The sequence below is a fragment of the Diadema antillarum genome, unplaced genomic scaffold (assembly GCF_040938485.1).
Source record: "Diadema antillarum isolate AM-2024a unplaced genomic scaffold, OU_Dant_1.0 seq00000704_RagTag, whole genome shotgun sequence".
NCBI lineage: Eukaryota > Metazoa > Echinodermata > Echinoidea > Diadematoida > Diadematidae > Diadema > Diadema antillarum.
In genome coordinates, this window is record NW_027271609.1 from 913,660 (window position 1) to 937,182 (window position 23,523).

The window sequence follows — 23,523 nt, forward strand, 5'->3', positions numbered from 1 at the left end:
AACGGATGATATCACATTAAACGGTATTAAAATAAATGATCCTAATATGTATGCTAATTCATTTAACTCATTTTTCGTCAATATCGGTCCGGAACTTGCTACTAAAATTAGCAATACTTCTGCTCATTTTACAGATTATCTTTTTGACCAAAATCAAGAGTCTATTTATTTTTACCCAACAAGTCCCAGTGAAATCATTAGTATCACTAAATCTTTAAATAGCTCTAAATCTTGTGGTTCTGATAAAATAAGTATGATGTTATTGAAAGAAATAGTTTATCCACTCGCAGAACCGTTAAGTTATATATTTAATCTTTCTTTATCACAAGGTATTTTCCCTGACCTGCTGAAAATAGCGAAAGTTAATCCTGTACATAAAAAAGATGATCCTCATGAAATTAGCAATTATCGTCCTATTTCTTTATTGCCTAGTATATCCAAAATCTTAGAAAAAATTGTTTATAATAGACTTCTTAAATTTATTAATAAGTATGATTTACTTATTCCCAATCAATATGGTTTCAGAAAAAATTATTCAACTGATTTAGCACTAATACAAATTTATGACAAAATTACGAGTGCTTTTGCAAACAAAGAACATGTTGCAGGTATATTTTGCGATTTGAGTAAAGCATTCGATACTCTTGATCATTTTATTTTACTCACCAAACTTAGTCATTACGGTATTCGAGGACAAGCACTTTTATGGCTTAAAGATTATCTAACTAATAGAAGACAATATGTTATTTTTAATGGTTGTGAATCTGACCCCCTTTTAATTAAATGTGGTGTTCCTCAAGGCTCAATTCTAGGCCCATTATTATTCCTTCTTTATGTTAATGATATCATAAATACATCCTCTCTTCTCTCTTTTGTTCTATTTGCTGATGATACGAATATATTTTATTCTCATAAAGATCTTAAGATTTTAAATGACACTTTAAATATTGAAATTAGTAAAGTATCAAATTGGTTTAAGTCTAACAAACTTTCTTTGAATATAAAAAAGACTCATTTTATTCATTTCAAACTTCATTCTCATAATGAAGATACGTTGATACATATTAACATTGATGATATCCCATTAGAAAAGAAAATGAATTCAAAATTTCTAGGAGTATATATAGATGAAAGTTTGACTTGGAATGAGCATTTACATTATGTTACAACGTGTATTTCTAGAAATATAGGGATAATTTCCAAGCTGAAGTTCTTTCTTCCTCGTTCAACTTTATTTCTATTATATAATTCCTTAATTCTCCCATATATAAGTTATTGCAATGTTGTATGGGGTACTTGCGGCTCTACCAAAATAAATTCTATATTTAAATTACAAAAGAAAGTTATACGTATTTGTACAGGATCGCATTTTCTGGCTCATACAGATTCTTTATTTCATGAGCTTAAAACATTGAAGGTTTTTGATTTGAATATTATTCAAGTAGCAGTAATTATGTTCAAATATATACATCATCAACTTCCATCATCGTTTGATAACATGTTTAGGTTCAATACTTCTGTCCATTCGTACCCTACTCGTATATGTAGAAATTTCCACCTTTTGAATCCCAAATTATTAGTGACACACAAATCTATAAGACATTCGGGTCCGGATATTTGGAATAATCTCCCGGATAATATAAAGTCTTGTTCAAGTATTTATTCTTTGAAAGCTTCACTTAAACGATATTTGATACAATTATATTCTCCAAACCAATTGAGCTAACAAATATTTATAGTATAGATTGTCATCTTATTGTCAATCTCAATTTTCTTCCTACAACTGCATCTTGCACTCTCACCTGCAACTGCACTGCACTCACCTGATCACCTTCCTCCAAGAGAGTTATGTCGTTGGATAGTCATTTTATGAGGCCTCCATCCATTTCAAGCTTAATCGCTTATGATGGTGGTCTCCTGCATTCAATTATCTCTGTTGTTTACTGAAAAATACTGTATATTTTATTTTATGTTTCTGTGTATCTACGTTGCTCAATGCAATCACCTATGTGAATCTATTTATGTACTGTTATCGATTTATTTCACTGCACTTGTTATTCTTTGTCTTTGTACTTTTTGAAGTTTGCATTCAAATTGCATCTGATTGAATGTAGAAATAAAAGCAAACAAACAAACAATATTGGCACGGTCCAAACTGCCATCGAGCATAGCTTGCGGTCCACATCGTCGCTCATTCGAAGCGCTGCACTAAGCATCCATTGCACACACAGAATCACTGCAGCTCCATATTTCAGATGAAAGCTAGCAAGGAGCATATCAGCTTTGTCGAGCACATATTTGACTTGGTTGGCATATATTCATACAAAAAGAAAGCTAAAAGAAGAGAGAAAGAGATGAAGTCACTCTCAAAAGACAGACCAATACAGTAAAAATGGAAATCCCTGTAACTGATAATGCCTCATGCTTTGATTGAGAACATTACTTCAAAATCTACTCAAATACCTTCTCCATCCATGGGCAAGTACTTTGAGGCATAAACTCCTTTCTCAGAAAAACATATCTGATGCATAGCAACAGACACACACACACACACACACCTTGATATGCCCTATAAAATATAAATGGTCTGTTTATGTGTGTGTGTGTGGGGGGGGGGGGGGGAGGAGGGGGGAGTTACAGACTTGTACTAGGTACTGTAAATGGTAGAGGCATGCATATTCTCAATCTTGAAGACCTGTGTAGCAAGCTCTTTATCATGTGGGACAGTCTAATGAAAGTAAAAGTTCTGTCTGGACTTTTCATGACAGAGTTTTGGGAACCTCTTTCCACAGCAAGAAAGATATTTAAAGCTTGCTGGGGTACACGCATAATGTAACAGGGAACCTCTGCCACTCTTCTTTGTAGTGGATTGTATAGTGGTGCAGTGATGCACAGGAAAGTGTATTGACGATGATGAATAGGAGCAAGCCTAGACCACAGAGGGCTGGTGGGAAGAAAAGGAGTTCCAGTTTAGGACACTGAAGACAAAGTATGTTTGGCAAAGAGTGAAGATTTTGGGCTGCTATAAATGGGGAAAATCGATGGGTTGGAATTACTACATAGCCATTCTGTAATAAGGGGAAGAAAACGAAAAGAAATGGTGATCATCAAATCCCTGTCACTGGTTATGGAAAACTGGGCATTGTTAGCTCTAGAGGTCTGCTGTTGTCGGGGAATTGCATCTACAAATGTATGATGGCTGTGTACAAAATTGTATGGGACACTAACGATTATGAATGTGAAATTTCAAGGCCTGTTTATGTCATACTCATACAGTGTATGCAATGGCTGTACAAAAACTGACATGCTCAAGGATGCCACCATGGACATGTCATAATAGGCTGTAGTTCATGAACTTTGTTTTAATAGCCAATAATTACCATGAATATTTGCCAACACAGAAATGGACATGTGGGACTATAGCATGATTCCCCTTTTTCTTTTCCCTATTCACATACATGAGAAAGACATTTTTAACCATTTGTAATCTCATCTCACCTTCACACTGAATTCACTGAGGTACAATGTCCTATTTCACATTTATGAAGCACAGTCTTCGTAGAATAAGAAACCTGTAAACTTCACGGGATGGGGAATGGTGGTTGCTAAGATACGAATGTATACTGGTGGCCATCACCTGTCGTAGGGGACAGTCCCAGTTAATTAATGAAGTAGTACCACTGCCACTATTAATTGCATCAGTTATAACATCAGTTGTAGCATAAAACTACTGCTAGTTTCTTTCCTGGTGGACGTGCTTGTACACAATGCCTTGCGTGTACAATCCAGGCAATGGTCAAATATTGTGCATTGTATCTAGATGACTGTAGACAGTACGTATGTCCTCCTGAATGCTACTAACACAGACATAGGCAAGTGGGACTACACATTGTGATGGCAGCAGTACTCAAATCTCTCCAGGGCTCTAGAACCCACACACCTAATTTGACTTGAATAGGCAAAATTAAAGGCAAGGTTAGGTCACTCCCCCACAATTACATTACCCGTACATATCCTGGCTCTTCGTCCTACAAATGGAAGAGGACCGGGAGAATTGTGGTTTCGTTTTGGTTGGCACCTCAAACCAAACCTTGGAGAAAGGAAACTAGTGAATGTGCATTGTTCTAATGAAAAGTTGCACCGCTTGTAAATTTCCTTTTTTTTTTTTTAAAGAGGCAGAAGGGGTTTAATAGCGCCCATGCAAGAACTAAACATGCGTCTAGAATACTACAAAGCCGCTTGCTTTGCCTGCCATGGGCAACTAAACCTCGCTAGTGCTGGGCAACTAAACCTCGCTAGTGCTGGGCAAGTAGGATAAAAGGGCCCTGTGACAATCATATGGTGTGCTTGGCCAAATGCCTGATGGTACAAATGAGGGTATTATATATCACCTGTAATTGTCTGCTGTCCTTCACTAAATTGTCACATAATGTGAGGCATATTACACAAACATTGTGTTTGCATTGAAGGCACAGAATAGGCCATCACACATACACACTTCCACACACCAGCACCTATTAAAACTAAAAGTACAGCTGGTTTTCAGTATCAATTATAAGATTAACTGCAATATATACACTGTATCATTGGCAGGTATGGAAAGTGATCCGATGTACATGTAATATTCAAAGGGATGAGGAGTGCCCTTGATGAATTTGATAATTTTGACTCTACGCAAGCATCTCGTGAGTAACACCTACATGTATAAAATAAGATAAACACACAGTCTCTCGTATTAGCTTTTTTTTTTTTTCCTTTTTAAATTCTCATTAAAATTTGGCACTGTTTAAATTTTGGGAGGTCACATAGTACAATGTCTGTACCTTTCTTCCATGGAAATACATTTTGTAAGCCAACACAGCTTTATATATAATCTTGAACAAATACTATTCTGTATAAGTCATAAAACTGTTTGAACTTGCAGGTAAAGATCTCATTCAAAACAAATCTGACACAATGATTCCATGAACAATTGTACGATATATTCCGGTCACAACTGCGTACACTGTAACCTGGGGAAATGATTGGAAATAGGACCGGGTGCTGATCAACGATAAGCATAGAAAACAAACACCTCACAATGAGCCCACCCCCCCTTTTTTCGGTTTAACATGGACAACAATGCACCAGAAATTGCACGGTAATTTCCCCATTTTTTACTTTTAGTATCATTTGTAACACTGCAAAAACATTACTTTGGTGCTTTACTTGGTATATTATGCATGAACTGCAGGTTGTGAAAGGAATATCTACCGAGGTTTATGGCCAGTATGGTTGAAAAAGGCACGGAGTGCGTGATGTCTATAATGACACACAGATTTAGTACCGCACATGAAATTTGTATTCAAAACCACACTGCGCTGAGCTGAGAAGCATGGGCTGACATAGTCCTTAAATGTGTCCAAAGTCTCTTCTACCTCCTACCAAAGAAAGCATGAAATATTAATTGTGATATCCACATGTGCATTTATGCATGAAAACTGGCAAGGACATACATTTAGTTGCCGACAGTATTTCTGGGTTCATTCGAAACCACAGGCTTAGTAGCTGGCACGAACAATGCATACCCAACAAGCATTGTAGCACTGAGAAAGATTGTACTATGAATTATTACATGCCTCAGCCATCAGCGAGGCACATTATGGATCCATTTATTAGGCAAGATAGAAGGCAGGATAGCAATGTGTAGAGGAAGAAGGGAGCAACAGAAATAAAGAGAGATAGACAGCCAGAAAGATGGAAAAAGGGAAGAGAAAAAGAAAGAAGAGATTGATAGGCAAGAGATAAATTTGGCAGGATAATTCAGGACTTTCTTTGATTTGCTCTTCATTATCTGCGAGCAGCAGATCATTGTGCATTCTATTTTTTTCCCCCAAAACGAATAAAATGTGTATAAACCTACATAAACCTGGGGTTCGTCTCACAAAGTCACCACATGAAAGTCTTTGCATAAATCTCAGAATGGCCAAAATTGCTTGTGGCTATGTAGTACAGAAGAAAAATCCATTTCATTAAAAAAAAAGTGTGTCTTATGAGCAACCAGTCTCTCATAAGACTTCCATGAAATGGACCCCTGGAAACTAAGAACAAGTTGATCACAATATGTACCCTGCTTTACAGACTTTTGATGTGAAGATGGCTAAATAGCTCAATAGCTATTTGGTAGCTCGATATGAGTTTTTGGTTTTGTTGACGATGATGGAGGTAGTGGTCGTACTAGTGATGTGTAGCATTTACAATGAGTTTTATTATTGCTTTATAATGTATGGCTACAGATACTTTGCATGTCTAGCTTGTATGCATGATGCTGTCTCAACAAAATGTGTGACCAAATTTTTTACGAACTAAAATCTTAGATTACTTTTACTGGTCATGCATACGTACATGTTGTACACTACATATAATGTGGTTAAAATGCTGTGAAATTTCTACAATCAATCAAAAATTCATGATTGACATCGTCAAATAAGTGCTTTTAGAGGAGTACAAGTAAATCTTATAACGTGACTTAACATCAATTGTACTATCCTCTATGACAGATATTCCGCAACAATACAAAGTTTGTATTTCTCTTCTATTCCAGAATATTGTAGCCAACTATGGCAGCTATAGAAAAGGACCTGCACTTTTGATATATATACTGTAAAACATGATATATTTGTGGCACGAAATTTTTCGCGAATTGGAGCCGACGGCCTTTTTCGTGGCAAGAAATTTTCGCGAATTGCCTCTTGCATTCAATGCATATAGTGTAGATAAGAAATTTTGAGTGCATTTTAATTTCGCGAATCTTGGCGCTCGCGAAATTAAAATGCACGCGAACATTTCTCGTTTTACAGTACTTGAAAAAAAAAAAAGGAAAGAAAAAAAAATCAATACTGGAAGCATCTGATCATTCTCATTGTTTGGTCAGCTCAACTCTTCATGCAGGTTCTACAAACCACCTTGCCTGCTTGCCCAGTGCTACTTGAACTCACTGTTGTAGCAAGTATTCAAATGAGTGGGCACTTGCTACAGGGTTTAATAGTGTTCAGTATGGGGCCCTTGCCCAAATACTGTAAACGTCCATAATTTTGACGCGATTCATTTTTCAGGCTTAGCGGCTCAAAAACATATTTGGGGGTTCATAAATTTCACGCTGGATGATAGTCAACCAATTTAAAACGTGCAGAGTTAATTGTGAAGATATTTTCACAGATTTTAAAATTTGTGCTAGCCAAAAGCAGCGCGAAAATTTGTGCATTTACAATACCCACCCATTTGGCCCAGTGGAAATACTGTGAACTTTTGTTGTTAACTCTTGTCATGCGTGCTTCTCAATTTTATAGGAAGGAATTCAACTCTTTCAAGATCGCTTGTCTGAAATACCACTAATAAACATCATACAAACAGCATATAATTGTCAATCAGTTTTTGATCAATGCAAATGCAAATCCTGCCATAACCCCTGTTATAACAGTTTATGTGCACATTGACAAGAATCGCATAGTATTAACTACATACTTGGAGGATCAATGTAAATGTACGCATATCATTCTGTGGTACAGCAGAATGCACAATACGAGGCAAAAAAAAAAAAGAAGAAGAAAAAAAGAAACCATTGTATTGCCAAAGACTTCCTGAATCCAGGTATAGAGGTGGAGTCTCCTTCCCGATGTGTGGTTATCAGAGTACATCATTACATGTATGTACCCAAACCATTGCCATTTCTCGTAATTAAAAGTCTCATGTAACCTGTACATCTTGGCAAATACTATCCTACGACATCTTTGCTGAACGATTTGGAAAGTTGAATGAACTATGCCTGATAAAGCCAGCACAGCGGACGGAGATACAGCATTCGTCCCTCTGTAGTCCCATCATGACAAAAACCCTGGAGATGGTGTCCTTAATCTGACTCTGTCAACCTACACAGTACTTCAATTCTAAGCTGGCATTTTATTAACACCGTCACTATGAAAGATCAGTCATCTGCATATGATATCAGTGGTATTTTATGGGGGTTGTTCTAAGGAGATTAAAGGCAAATACAGAATGCTTCACAAGGCCTAAAAATTCATCTTCCATTATTTAGAACTTGCTTGCAATATATCAAAAGGGTCTCCCCAAAAACCTGTTTGGCTGATGTAATTTATGAGGATAACAAATAATTTTGGAGTATTTTGAGATGAAGAGTGAAATATAGTTTCTATCGTAGTATACAACTTTTCTCCAAAATGAGTGATCCAGCGCCCCTGCCGTTCAGTAGTGGTTACGTAAAACGTTTCGTGATGATCGATCGTGCCCGAGCTATAAAATCTCCCAACAACTGCATGCTATTCACTCTCTCAGCGAAGATCAATGGATAACGCTATGGCCCGATTTGCAAGAAAAACATAATATACTTGTAGTAACCATGATTGGATTATGTGCTCTGAGACTGCAATATTGTCGGTGTACCTGTTTTGCTAACATTTTACATTTTTGTCGTTTACCAACTGAAATTGCGCCATCATAGCATTATTTCACACATTTCCTATAGATCCAAAAGTGTCCATTTTAGAGCAAAAAATTGATAGTTTTTGCAGGCATTTGCAAATTTTAGCAGTTCCCTCTGCAGGTTTCCTTCTTCTGTGGGCCAGTGAAACTTGGCACACGCAAAAATATGGCAGGTTTCAACAATGGGTCCAAGTGTCTACTTGCTCGTCCCTATAATGGTTCCTGTCCCAGGAAATATTTTCAGTCTGATACCCTGTTATCACACATTTACAATTCCATTGTTCAAGTTCATTTCAGCCCTCTACCTACTCATCAAATCTTGCTAGAATAACCTCTAAATGTTTGGGCTCGCTGCTGTATCATTTAGTTTTACTGAAAACTTAAAAAAAAAAACATTTCGGGGCTTGAACACGAAAGTGTAGTGTCTTCAGAAATTAACGGAAAAAAAAAAAGAGTACTAAAAACTTCTGCTTCTAATCACAATCACAACTGGGAAAACAAAAGAATAAAACTGGCATGAATACTGTCTGACGACTATAGTGCTTGCGATCCAGTTGTAAATCTACAAATACCAAGAAAAAGGTAAAATGACATATGATTATTGACAAAAACTGAAAAAAAAAGAAGAAACCTACAGCTGTACTTGATACTAATGACCTCCCTAGAAGCCTACAAATCTTGACATGGGAACCACAGCATTTCCATTCTTCCGACAACTTCCGGCATGGCAAGACCGCCCCCGCTGGTCCCGCTGGTTCATTTTCTACATTTTCACAGGAACCTGGCAATTGTATACATTTGTATCAATGTATATCGTACAACACATTGTGCTGCACACATAGCACCACAGCCTCAACTACAGACTCGCATTAATTCAACCACTATTAATTGTTGAAAACTTGCAACCATTGAGGGCATGTCAGTGAAGTGGGAATTAATACCGTAAATGCAAACAATCACATGCCTCGGCATGCATGTTATAAACGTTCTCTCACTCGCAGCATGAGCGTAAACATTGCAGATTGGGTCCACAATACTTGTACCACAAACAAGTGGAAAAAGATGTTCAAGAGCAAGTCTCAGCAAAGTGATGGGCATGCAAGATTGCCATGCAAAGTAAGCATTCCCCTCCACAGCACTACAAATTGTATCAGCTTGCTCTTCACTACTGATGAATGCAGGCAATTGTATACTTTCAGTCTGAATTTCAAACATTCTCCCTTCTTATAGTTTTTTCTTTTATTTTAATAACCATCTTTATTTTTTTTTTTGGTCACTAGCTTTTCTTGATGGCAACATTTATTTAAATCTACATTTTGTATACTACATGAAATTCAGAAGGTACAATGTGCATGTATACAGTATAAACTGTAGTATGAAGATAATACAAATGTACTTCCAAGTGGCAGTGATAACTGCACTTGAACAATTACACAGTGTACGTGTAATATCAAAATGCAAGGTAATACAAAGATATAATTCTGGGGCAGGACTGAGCGTGTGCAAGGTCTTGTTTATAAATTAAGATTTAGCGCGAGGAAATTCTAGAAGACATGATTGAATCAAACTGTGAGCACTTTCACTCATAACATGCAAATTTGTCATTTTCATCCAGGAAAAAATTAAAAGATAGGTTAATGAAGCCTAATTTTTTCTTTTTGATCATGGGAGGATCAAGTAATTAAGGGCTGGGAGTCTTAATACACATCAAAACAACGGCCTCAGCTAATGAACGGAGGCATTTATAGAGCATCCACATTTGATTGGACGTGTGGTGAGGGCGTGTACGCTGCTGCCACTTTCTCTTTGTCTGACCTACATGTACACTGTACTTTGCTCACAGACCACACAAGTGTAGGGAAGAAACTTGCTACAGTACTACTGTGGACTCCCATCTCCAACTCTGCCAGTGGTAAACTATCCTGGTGGATTATGTATCTCATAGCAACTCCGTAGCAACGGCATCAAACATGATGATGCGTGGTATGGAATTGCCATCACAACTCCTGTCCTAACAGCCTCATCACTAATATCTAGGTACACAATGTAGACACTCGGCAAATCTGCATACTATATCATTGCACTGAGGGACCTTCAAGGCATCTTTAGTACCGCACATGGCATATTTTGTGGTTGAAGAATACTAGCACAATATTAACCCATTGAGGACGAGTCCTGAGTATTCTCGGGCAGGTGTCTATGGGAAATGCTTGTTGTAGCAAAATCAGTCCATCCTCGACAGGTTAAGGGTCACACAAAGTTTATAATCTTTGAAGTTTTAAACCTCCATATTAAATAAAATACAGAATCAGAAGAAATACATTAGTGATAAACCTGATAATGTGCAAAAATATAGAAGGGTACAAATGCACTCGAGGTTGACCTGGAAGCTGAAGGAGAATGGGGACCATGTAGAGATCATGCGAACTTTTGAGTTTGTTGATTATCAAGTCCATACGATCCTGAACTATGAGTAGGGACCCCTTGCAGCTCACAGATAGCTCATTAACCCTAAGAAAGCATGTGGTTCTAATCATCAAATACTAGCAATCTTTAGGATTGTACATTTGTATATAATATACAATAACTTTCAAGGTGTCTCCACAGATGAGAGCCAAATCTGGACTTGGGATGCTGTTCTTATATTCAGGTTTAATATATCTAGGCTTTAATAGCTAGACAACAGCCATTTCGTAAAGACATTATTGAGACATCATTCTAAACATTGTGTATGTCCTATAAACATATCAAACAATTGATGTCATGGAACTCCACCTTACTGTGCACAAGAAAATTTTTTTTTTCTCAGTTGAAAAAGTTGTCCTTCAATTCTTAATCAGGCAAAAAATGGCCTTTATATGGCATCTATAATGTAGATCTATACAAATGTCAGTCATACATTAAACAAAGTCTGCCCTTGACAAATGCTCTGTTCTACACTGTATTGTGAGTTGACGGAAACAATCAAGCATGACCGTCCTTTTGTGTTGTGTTTAATACCCTATTACGCACACACTTTATTACCCATTTATACCCTTTTGTATGCTCGCTCCAGGAGCGAACATACAGTGTGGCTCTGAAACACTCTTAGAATATTAAAGTTATGCCCCTACTGAGGGGAGATCCAAGAGCATTCCTGAAGTGAGAACTCCTACACAAATGGCCACCAGTGCTATTAAGGTACACTGTACTCCAAAAGTGGTATCCTGTGAGCGCTGTTAATGTATCTAGAAGATAGAAAGAGAAATTAATATAATCTGCTACCGTATCTCATTTGCCTCATCGATTTGATTTAATTTGATAGATGAGTGCATGTTCACATATTCTGCGTATCATTATTTGTTGTTGTTTTTTTGACACTGCACTACCTTCCATACTTGAAATGTGGGAATCCTTCATTCGACAAGTGACGAAATGGAATTTGACACTTGCAAACTCAAGTGTGAATGGAAAAATGATAATCTGGCACCCTGTGCTGCACTGCATTCCTGTTGCTCATCTAACACACATTCTCTAAAACTGCTTGGCACAGTTTACATTGATCATCTACTGACTCAATCTGGGTGCTCACGCAGCAAACAGAAACGGAACAAACAGAGCAAGCTGCATTCTCACTGTGCAAACAGAAGGTGAGAGGCATACGTGCTCGGGCACACGAGAACATTTTGTTCACTGCATGTCATGTTTTCGGCACATGATATCAACAAACATTGAAGCAGCAAAATGAGAAAGATTTATATGGCCCACATACAAATATACATGGACAGTGTAGAGCTCTACATGTATTCATAAAACTTCTTTAGCAATTTTGATCTGAGTTATGTTGAAGAATGTGCAGCATTCACTGTATTCATCTTCACAGATTTGTAATAGCATAGTAAGGCTAAATTAACTCTCAACTCCATATCAACTATTTTTTTTTTGCATGGAATGCTCAAAACTACAATAGGACATGGTGCCCCCACAATTGTCCTAGCATAAGAATAAATGCACCTGCTTCTCTATAGTGCACGAAGGAATCCTGAATGTGTACAAATTCACAAAGTTTTCCAGGAAGCACTTAAATAGGATTGAAAGACCAATCCCATGCAAACAAGACTATAAAGTTTGGGGAGAGAAATATGTTCTTACAGAAGCCAGATTGTTGGGAAGGATAATACATCAATACTGTTTTGCCACGATGTGGACAGAGACTCCAACCCCAATACCCTTCGTCCAAAGCCCCCCCCCCCCCCCCCCCGGTTTTGCCGAAAGGGTGCGTTGGTACTTTTTCTCATGTTATATTAAAAGACGAGTTTTGAATTTATATTTAACCTTCAAATGACCATTTCAAAGAGGCTAACATCCGGATCTAATATTTAGTTCGTCCAATGTTCATTTGGTCCAATATCCATTTGGTCTAATATCCGTTTCTGACACAGACACAGAGCCAGGGCGGGAGAAATTGAATCTCAAGCGGGAGAACGGGAGATTTTGCAAAAAAGGGATTTCGGCGGGAGATCTCCCATCGAAAACCGGAGGGTTGGAGTCTCTGTGTGGAGTGGGGAGCCAGTAGATCTGCAGCATGATGTGTGATGTACAAAATGGATCTACAGTTGTACAGTCAAGTGTAGTCAAGTGATATCAATTTGATGACGCTACTGTGTAGTCTCCAAAATAACCTACTCTCAAATGCATTCAAACACTGTAAAGAAGTTAAAGTGTAAGATGATACAAATACTTCACTTTATTTTTCTACTACTAACTATTAATAAACCCACTGCAAATGAGGACAAACTACAATCAACTCAACTTTTACACTGATGGACTGAGCACTAGGCACATGTACACGTGTATGCGAGTAAACCGATCTATGCAATTTCACAGACACTAAAAAAATGTGATGATCTACATTGTACAAATGTATTCTCTACAGACAATGAAACCTTTCGTACAACAAGACGGAGTGCAAACAGACGTAATTTCAATGATTTTCCAACTATTGTACATGTACTTCAATCTCCAAAGACATCTACAGTATCTCATGCTTTCAAACGAGGCAGCCATCAAAGTGGAGCTTGGAACAGTCGGCAAAAGGCATCAAATATTGCAATAGTTCAAGGTCAACCCATTAATTCAAATTGCACATTATCACTGGCGATTAGGAAAATTTGATTATGGTACATACGCCATCAGCATTTGATTACATGCATTAATCATACTATATCATAATATCATATCATTTTTGTCAAATGTCCTTCAATTTCATTTTATAGATTTGTGAAGCCTAACGTAGGTATTTTGTAAAACTGACAATTTTCTGTTACTTTTTGTATATCTACAACTTATGGCAATCCCCTTCTTTTATCTGATCATGCTCTTTTACCACAGAGCAGTGTCATTGATCATAATTTCACCAAGTACTCAATCAACAGATCACTCGATGAAAGGAGCTCTACATGTACATCACTATCAAGTCAATTGCTCTTTATGATAAAGGACTGCAATCAACTTGAAATGTCAATATACATGTATGCTCATGTTATAATGAGGTATGATTGATATCAACATTGCCCTTGCTAAATACAATTATAAAGTTTTGATTGAAGATAGCAAATTTGCAAAGTACAATACTGTAGAGCCAAATTTTTTTTTTTGTATTATCTCCCCTTTGTTTTTCTGGATGCAATAGCTTTAAAAGTCATGTAAAGGCAATGGGACCATTTCATCAAGACATATTCCTCTCAAGACTGTGTTTAAAGCCAATGACGATGCATTACAAGCAAAGAATTCAAATTACACGTCTTTTTGTTTTCAAAAAAATCCTTGGGGTTCCAGGGAAACTGAACTGTGCGCCACACCAACAGTGCAGGGCGAATCTTGCACGGCTGTCGAAAACACATTCTATTGCTCTCCACGGGCTGAAGGTTCAGCCTCTCAAGAGCAGTCGTGGCATGCGGTGGCAGAGAAATCTCCACAATGGGACGACACAACACACAAGTTCATGCAAGCAGATGCTACGGAGGGCTGCGACCAAATGTCAGGAAAGAGACATACAGTATCTGCACGTTGTGCATACATGTAGGAACAGACTACAGAACTCTAACAGCTGTCAACAAGACTATGATGAGAAGAGTGGCATGTTAAAGGGGGGAATTTACTTGAAATGTATCATGTTTTTGCAAATTCAGTAAATGCAAAAACATGAGTTGTACGCATCAGTGACATTTTATAGAAATCTAACAATCCTTTTGGGACTTATTTTCTTTAAGGTGTTGGTTAAATCCATGTGATGTCATGGCTGAATGAGAAGACCACAATTTGTGATGTTACAATAGGGCAATGATGTACAAGAACAATTAAAGAGAATTCCATATATTCTAATATTTCTGCCAGAATGAAAGAGCACTTGCCTTTACCTTTGTCTCAGAAGGCACAAGATGTCATACACGTACGGATGTACCTTTGGCATACAAATGTATGTCAGGAGCATGTCGAAGGATCACATGCTCTTCATGAAACACAACATTTTGTGGAATCTTCTTTAGACCATTCCCTACTGTGTAACATCACAAATTGTAGTCTTCTTATTCAGCGAATGACGGCACAATGATTTCACCAAAACTGTCAATATCAATTTTACAACTTTTGAATGCATTGGCCAATTTTCCTCAAATTTCACCAATGTGTTCAACTACCATTTTCTGCACTGACTGAATCCACATGCATGTTTGAGGTAAATTCCCCTTCAATAGTCACTCATGACGTGTGACGGTGCTACTTAAAAGGAGAGCATGCATGAGCATTAGTATGACAAGAGGAGGGGTCAAAAGTTCCACGGCAGGCACGAAGTTAATGACAACAAAGAAGGGAGTGTACGAACCATGTTGGGAACGACGCTGGTGGGACGCATGCATGGAAGCCATTGCGCAACATTGATTAGAAGATGAGGGGGCGTGGTGTGGGCGTGTGCTTCCTTATGGCCAATCAGCTGCCTCCAATTTGCTCTTGTTTGTTTGTTTGTAAAAGTTTTAATCACAACATTCCAACAGCACTGACAGTCTGACTCCAAGGTCGTACTGTGATGTCACTGATTTCTATAACGTATCCAATTTTTTTTTTTTTGACTTTCTGGTTGTCTTGTGTCTTTTCAGTTTTTAGAATGAACTGATTAGCACTTTGCGAATTATTGAGGAAACCAACTATGCGCTTCAAATGCCATCAAGGACCTGTATTGTAAAAGTGAAATATTTACCAGTTAATTTCAAGCCAATGAAAAAGAACGAAAATAAAAACATAAAAACAAGAATCAACATAGGAAATGACTTCTAATCTTCTATCTCGTTTCTCTTGTACTGTAGCATCCGTAAGTGGTAAATTAGCATATTTACTGATGAAATACTATCTAAAGAAATGGTTTGATGACATACATTGTATTAAACTGTATTGTTTGTTTGTATTCTTTTCACATAACCGAACAGACACACAGGGAAACATTTGAAAGAAAGTTAACGAAAGAGTAATCTTTAGTTTTGTGCAATCATGAGTATCTTGCTTCAAAATTCTGCTGGCATTTTACAATTAAGGTGGTATCAAGTTTGTGATGAGAGTGAAGGTTAGGATATTGACAAAAAATATGTTACATCATGAACAAAACAGTCTCATAAATAACCTGTTGTCACAAATGTTCTACAACATCAAAGGCTTCAGACTTGAACATACACTGAGCACAAAAACACACAGAATGCTCGGAAAAATTATGAAGATGTTATGCATGCATCTGAACTTGTTTCCTGTTGTAAACATCATATTTGCAGTCAATACAAAAATGCCTACAATTGTATGCAGTGTAGTGAACTAGTGCGATAGTGGTGGCAGTAAGGTGAAACCTGCCCTGTGCTACAGGCTTCAAAATTCACAGCGAGCGTGTTTTCATACTGCGATAAAAGCTGCACAACTGAGCTACAATGTATCCTCCCATTGCAGAGCTCCAGGGCATGAATTGCATTTTGACTAATGACATGGAATAATCTTCCCGTTTCTCCCCCCAACCCACAGTACAGATATAAGGAAGGCATCTCGATTGTAGTAAGATGAAGGGAGATCGCTCGTTAAAGTATTGCTTTACCTGTGTAATCACCCCTGGAAATCAGTCTGGCCTGAGCAGAGTATTTCACATTACATACTACACCCTCATTTACATTTTTAAGACTGCTACTGTACATTTGCAAGCCCCCAAGCTGAGCTCAGTACGACTGTACAATGTCCACTACATGTAGGTGAATTCTTAATACCACAATACACAGGTTTACCTACAAATTGGATTCTACTGTTATTAAAAACAAACAAATAAAAAATAAACACACAAACAGAGCAAAGGGGTAGAAATGTATTGTGTCTGTATGTAAATTACAACAACAAAAAAAGTTCCATAAATTTTGCATATCGTCCTTGGCGACCTGGGCAATGTTTTTATGTTATCACATAAAAAAACCCCCTAAACATTCAATCTAGTCCTTGAACATGATTGTTATCAGGCTCTTTAATTGAGGGAACAGAACAAATCATTACCAACCAATATGATTTTATGCACACCTGTCTATTAGAAGTCTGTACCTGATGACCAGATATTTTGCCAAAGGCTTACCTGACATGGCAAAATTGTACTACATGTATTCAAACTGGATCCTACATAATGAGATGTATTGAGTATACATGTACAGGTGGATGTGATACTGTAAAATGCACGCGAAATTTCTTTTCTACACTGTATGCATTGAATACCAGTTCATGCTGCTATTAAAAAAGGCTGTCGGCTCCAATTTGTGAAAAATTCATGCCGCGAATATATCATGTTTTACAGTTAGTCTCTTACAAGGTCTTAAATGGAATATATTGTACCCAGGATTGACAACGCAAGTTAACCTGCTCAATGGCTTTAAGCTCATCTTCTTTCATTGCCACATGAAACACCAATGATACCACTACAGATGTGAAAGGGAATTTAAAGGAACATTATCAAATTGACATAAATTAGATTGAGGGGAAAACTACGAGGGAACATTCATGATAGCAATTCCGTGTAGGCTGCCCCGATGGAGACTGGCCGCAGCAGCAGCAGCAGTGGGGGGCAAATTGCTGTTACATAACGGAGGGAATAATCAAGTCTGACATAAATTATACAGGGAGCCGAAAGATATGTACAGCATCTGATTCACTGGGCTTTACAGTAAGTGGGGGATTCACGAAGTTGGAAGTCTGGCCAGGGTGAGATACACGTTGTATATTCAAGAATCCCTGAAGCGAATTGGTGCGCAGCCTTATCATTGATCTCTGCGTATTGTACATGTACACACACAGCCGAAGAATCTCAACTGGAGTTGACCGTTACTGGAGAGCATACGCTTTGATGCATACATCGTACATTCACTGACTGGTGTTCGTACGTGGTTTTCGACTGTATCCCGATAGGAAGCAAATGAATCTATCACCCATGACTATCAATGCCCAAGCCACTGGGCCTTTAATATTGTCACAACAGGGATACAGATGGTACATTGTAACTTCTTGCTCAGCTGGATTGTGTGTCAGTGTGTGTCATAATGTCTATTGTTGTTCATGCTGTCTCCATGTGTTTGGTGAACATGTACAGATGTTATACTGTGTGTAATCTATGTCATAAACTTACACAGTTGTCTTCTTCGTGCAAACACTAACATCTGTGTACTTAATCAAGAAAATAACAAGACAACTACCAAGTTCATGCACAGTTCATGTCAGTTGAATCTGTTTGAATGGTGTTTGATATCTTGTTAAAGATTAGCCAACTTGGTACTACATTGTTGTAGCTGTGATATTAGAGCTTGAAAAAAGACAATGTAGATTGTATGTGAAAATCCCATAGAAACAAAGCTATCACCCCCATCCCCCCAAAAAAGAAAAAACAAGAAAGAATCTGAAGAAATATGCAACCCATAACCACAATATATTGACGTAATACAGACATCGATCCTGAAGAAAAAAAAAAAATGCAAGGGTGATGTGATTGTAAACAACAGATTCAAAAGTTGATGAAAAGTTGTTGGAAGATATTGATGCCCACATGTACAAGTACAGTACATGTACAGTATGTACACTGTGCCTTCCTGTCTTGACTTGAGCTTTGATAGTGGAAACTTTGTTTTCTTTTTCTTCCTATGGTATTCTGAATAGAACTATTGTAAGACAACCCCTAATCTTCAGCATTAAAAAATGCCTTTGAAGTTCACAGGTGATTTTTCTTTCTTTCTCTCTTTTTTTTTAAAATTTAAATAAGATTTGCAACTAGGGTCTATCTTATCACTATTTCTGAGCTGGAAAGTATAATATCAACATCCTTTTTAGATCACTTCCCTTTCTTTAGCTTCTTTTGGATTACCAATAGCAAATGGGTCCACATGAAATCATATTTATTTGTGTTATGTCTGGCGAACAGGGAGGATGTGTGTGTGTGTGCGCCTCAGATTGTCTTGTTTTGTTGAAAGGCGAAAACTTTGCAGTGTGGTAATCAATTAGTCAGTCTCACTGCCATGTACCACTACAGCTGGTCTGATTCAGCCACAAACCGTATGGTGCACCAAGGAGGTAAACGACGACGTGTGTGATACTTCCTTGGGTGCAATATTCGGTGTTGTGTGTTGTCTCTTTCATCAATCAAACATTACAGTCTCATCATTAGTCCCAATCAAAAACAGTACATCGATCAGTGAAACAAAAACAAAAACAAAATCTTGAATATTGTACTACAGTATTAAGATTATTTTTTCCCCCCAAGTGTACAAACTGATTGCTCCTTTCACAGCTACTTCAAAACTCATATTGTATTAACATTTCCCTCCATAGTCTTGTCTATTTACTGTAAAACTACAGGTACTATGATAAGATTCCTGTTTTTACAGAATTGTCTGTATGTCCATCTTGGTTCTACCAGTGGAATATGTTTGATGACCGGACTTTGTAAGCTGTCTTTATCTACCAGTAAGAGTGAGAAGGAGAGGGAGAGAGAGAGAGAAAAAAAAGGAAAGCTAAAGTTATAGAGTTGTGTGTTTATCATTTTAACTAGTAATAAAGAGAGTCAATTTGCTAGGAATGCAATTAGAACGAAGCGATGTCTGGAAAACAGATGCGAATAACACAACAAAAATATACACTTTGTAAAACAATCACACAAACTGTTGCCCCAAGCTCGCTAGGAGATAAATTCCATTTCTACAAGGCAATTAGTCTGATTGGAGACTGAAATGACAGCCAGAAAGTAATACACTGTATTAGACCAGTATTTGGACCTGATCAGAATGACAAACGGGTCAACTGCAGGTCATCCCATCTGATGGATATCTCACAATAGAGTCTTATCACATGATGCCTGTGATAGCACTGGTCTGATTGTATTCTTTCTGTTTAATGGTACAGTACTCTAGATAATTTCTCTAGCAACCCTACACACAAGCTTTATTTGAAGTTACGAATAAAATAAATGGTCAATATGCTACAAGGGAGAACGTAGAATTGACTCTTCTCCCCTCCCTTTCCCCCATTAATTAATCTATTACAGCAATCATAATGGTTAAAGTGAATGTAATGGAACATCAAATCTGCTATAGTACATCACATGTACATGTACATGTACAGCTGTACCACTGTCATTGTTATTTCTACCTACGTTGTACATGCAGTGTGCACCGGTCACCTGAAAATAGTATGATTAAAATACATTGTATGTGGGTACCTACCATACTTTTTAATCACCCATCCCTGCCCTTTGAAAAATTTCCTGTGTGTACAGGACCTGTTTGTACAAAGTTAATTTGTTAATTACCTTTCTGGAATGTTTATTCAAAAAAAGTGTCTGATAGTGACATTTGTTGCGGCAGATTTCTCTTGATGATTCCAAATGTAACATACAGTAGGAGATTTGTCTTTAAAGGGGAAATGTCAGAAATATCTGATTTAATAATTTGACAGTCAAACTCCCAGTAGCATACAGGGTTGTGCATGTATGATTCAAAACTGTGCTACAAGTAGGTTTTGAACACAGCACAAATTTGTGCAGTACCTATTGCCTGTGTGTAAACAACTGATGTTACAAATGGTAGCACATTACAGGCATGTAACAGTCAACGTCGCCTACATTGGCTAGGTCAAAGAGAAATTCTGCCCTGGATGAAAAATTAATGTGTTTCGATTAATAAGGGAAGTCCAAATTCATGTAAGTCGAAGGATTTTCTCCTAGCAATTAGATTGCACTACAGCTGTATTACCAATGGCAGTGTAGAGAAGATTTGGTAAAAGAACCCCTAAAACAACATAACTCAATAACAGCTTTACACTGATTACAATCAAGAATGTTTGTGGCTAGAAATCTGATACTTGTTGAAAATACTGTATAAATGCCTGCATGCACTTGAGCAGATTTTCCAATGCTTAGCTTGATTGTAATCTAAAACTAGCTCCGTGGAACACTTGCAAGTCCTACTACACGTATTCACTAGGTGTATTGTATAATGACTATTGTTCCATGCTGACACCAGAACACAACAAAAGACAGAGCAATAAAAGCTAACAGGGAGACTAAATTGTATACGTAAACTTGACTTGACTTGATCCTTTTTCTGCTGTGAGTGTCCCAGGTTCTGGGGCACATCGTAGGCAGCAGGAGGCTACAATGTCTATTACACCCATTCTCCATACAACCCTGTGAAAGGTCAATGCACGTCAGGCCACGTTTCCTAATATTAAGTGGGTTAGTCAAATACCGGTTAGTGATTGGCTAAACAGAGTCACGTGATGGAGGTGTACATTCGTTATGTTCTCCCATGGGCGAACATTCTTGGTAATGTTCTCCCATGGGAAAACATTTCCATGTAACAAATGACAGAAGGCCTAGGACCGCGCACGCACAGTGAATTTGGCTCTGCGCGAGCGAGCTAATGTAGTGCGTAGTGCTGGCTGCACATGCATGCTACATTGTATGCTGGTACTGTACATGGTGGCCGTGGCTGCAAAGTTCATACACTGAATCTCTACGATCTTTGGTGGTTGACGTTGACGTATTTGACTAACCCATATAATATAACAGATGATGACTTTTGTTGTCGGGAACATGTCAGTACCAAACGTTCCACCCTCAGGGTTTGAAATGCTATTTCGAGAGGCTATAAGTCCCTCAACAGCATTTCAAACTCTTCGGGTGGAACATTTGGTATGTTCCCTCCCCCGCCAGTCATCATCTATATAATGTCGGCTCTGATACTACATTAATTCAGATGAGGTCTTCCATGGTCTCCCAAGTCCCCTGGAGATGGAAATTGGCATACTCAAAATAGTGTTAATACACAAAGCACTTGGCGCATTCTAAAATTACTTCCTTTCGAGACCAAATCTATTTCTTACTTGGTAACAGCTACTGTTTCTTCAAATTCTTGTGACTTTTCCTTTATGCTTTAAAAACTGCATTTTCCGCTATACATAAAATTTCAGGGTCTGTAAGCATGTACTGCCTCAGCTGATTTAAACCCTGTAATTCTTTGGCTTTGGCTTAAAATAAACTAAACAACACATAAAAACAAACCCAAACAAACAAACCAAAACAGACACATGAAACCAACCAACCCCCCCCCCAAAAAAAAAAAAAAACCACACACACAAAACAAAAGGAAAAAACAACAACAATTACATGCAGCAATACAAAGCATAAATTTAATATTGAGATATCATTATATTTCTTTCTGTTCTTTGGCAACTCAGGTAGTAATTGTGTGGCAAAACTAATATCTGTGTAGAAAATTGATTAAACTTGTTTCTCCCTCCCCCCTCCAAAATATGAAGGTACAATTTCATGTTGTACAATGTAAAGGTAATGTGTGTTTGTGTGAATGTGGTGAATAGTGACTTACCACTCTATCAATGTTCTTAATTTCAGAATGCAGTAGCATCAAATACTCTGCAGAAGATTAATATTAATGAGTTATGCATTGAAAATTATGTGTCAATGGTGTGTGTGTGTGTGTGTGTGTGTGCGTGTTTTAAGTTTTTCATCAGTGTTCAGGGTAGCACTACCTTCTGCCCCCAAACCATGTGGCTGTGTACAAATTCTGCCATGCTTTTCACTGCTTCAAACAAGGAACTTTGGTTTGAGGTTACATTGCACACATGTACACGTACAGTTGCGCAATTCATGTAAGCACCTCATACGACACCGATCCTTGATCTTGGAAGTTAGACAGACTTTGAAACTGTCCTGCTGTTCCTAATAGTGTTATGAATCATACAAAGCCTGGCCTAGCAGGCCTGGCAGTCCACATTTTGGCTCCATAGTAGTTAGTATGACCAAGTGTTGTGTGTCCGGACAGGTTGTGGGACCGGACGCGTATTTTAAGTGCGTGTAAGTGCGTCTGGAATGAAAATGACGCAGTGAAAGTCTCACAAAATGTTACAAGTTACTTAAACACACACATGTCATTAGGCCAGTTCGATCGAATGTTCGTTAGCGTCGATCGTACGGCGAGAATGTAAATACCGTGCACGTTCGCTCCTCATGTATTTCCCGTACAAAATCAACACGTGCACAACTCTCTGATACATGTATTCGTACATGGGGTCACTTTGAAGGGGAAAATCCTATGATTTAGCAGGTTAATTCACACGCTGTTTTCAGAGTATGTTGTCTAGTACAGTACTGTATATGAGGAGTCTATATCAAGTCTTTGAGGTAAAGAAGGGTGCATATTCTATGTAAAATAGGTAAGTTTTCATGTGCGAACTTAAGTGTCCGGAAACCCAACCCCCCATCATACATTACAAAATTTGAAAGGGAGGTTCAGCTGTACACATACTAATACACCACTGTCAGATGTAGCCCCAATCTCCATCCATTGCATTGGGACTCGGTGGCCATTGATGAAGCAAAGTGACGTGGGCATGGCGACATATCCACAGAAAGTTATCACTGAAGTTGAAGTGTTGCTCATCTTACTTGTACTCGACATTAGTTGGATCCATTTTCTTGATCATGAAATTTCTACTGAC

The 23,523-nt window shown here is 37.9% G+C and overlaps 1 protein-coding gene across 1 annotated transcript in view; it reads right to left on the reverse strand.

Annotated features, from left to right (window-relative positions):
- LOC139737778 (glycogen synthase kinase-3 beta-like) overlaps positions 1 to 23,523 on the reverse strand; it is a 73,290-nt gene that overhangs the window by 48,925 nt on the left and 842 nt on the right. The window lies entirely within an intron of this gene.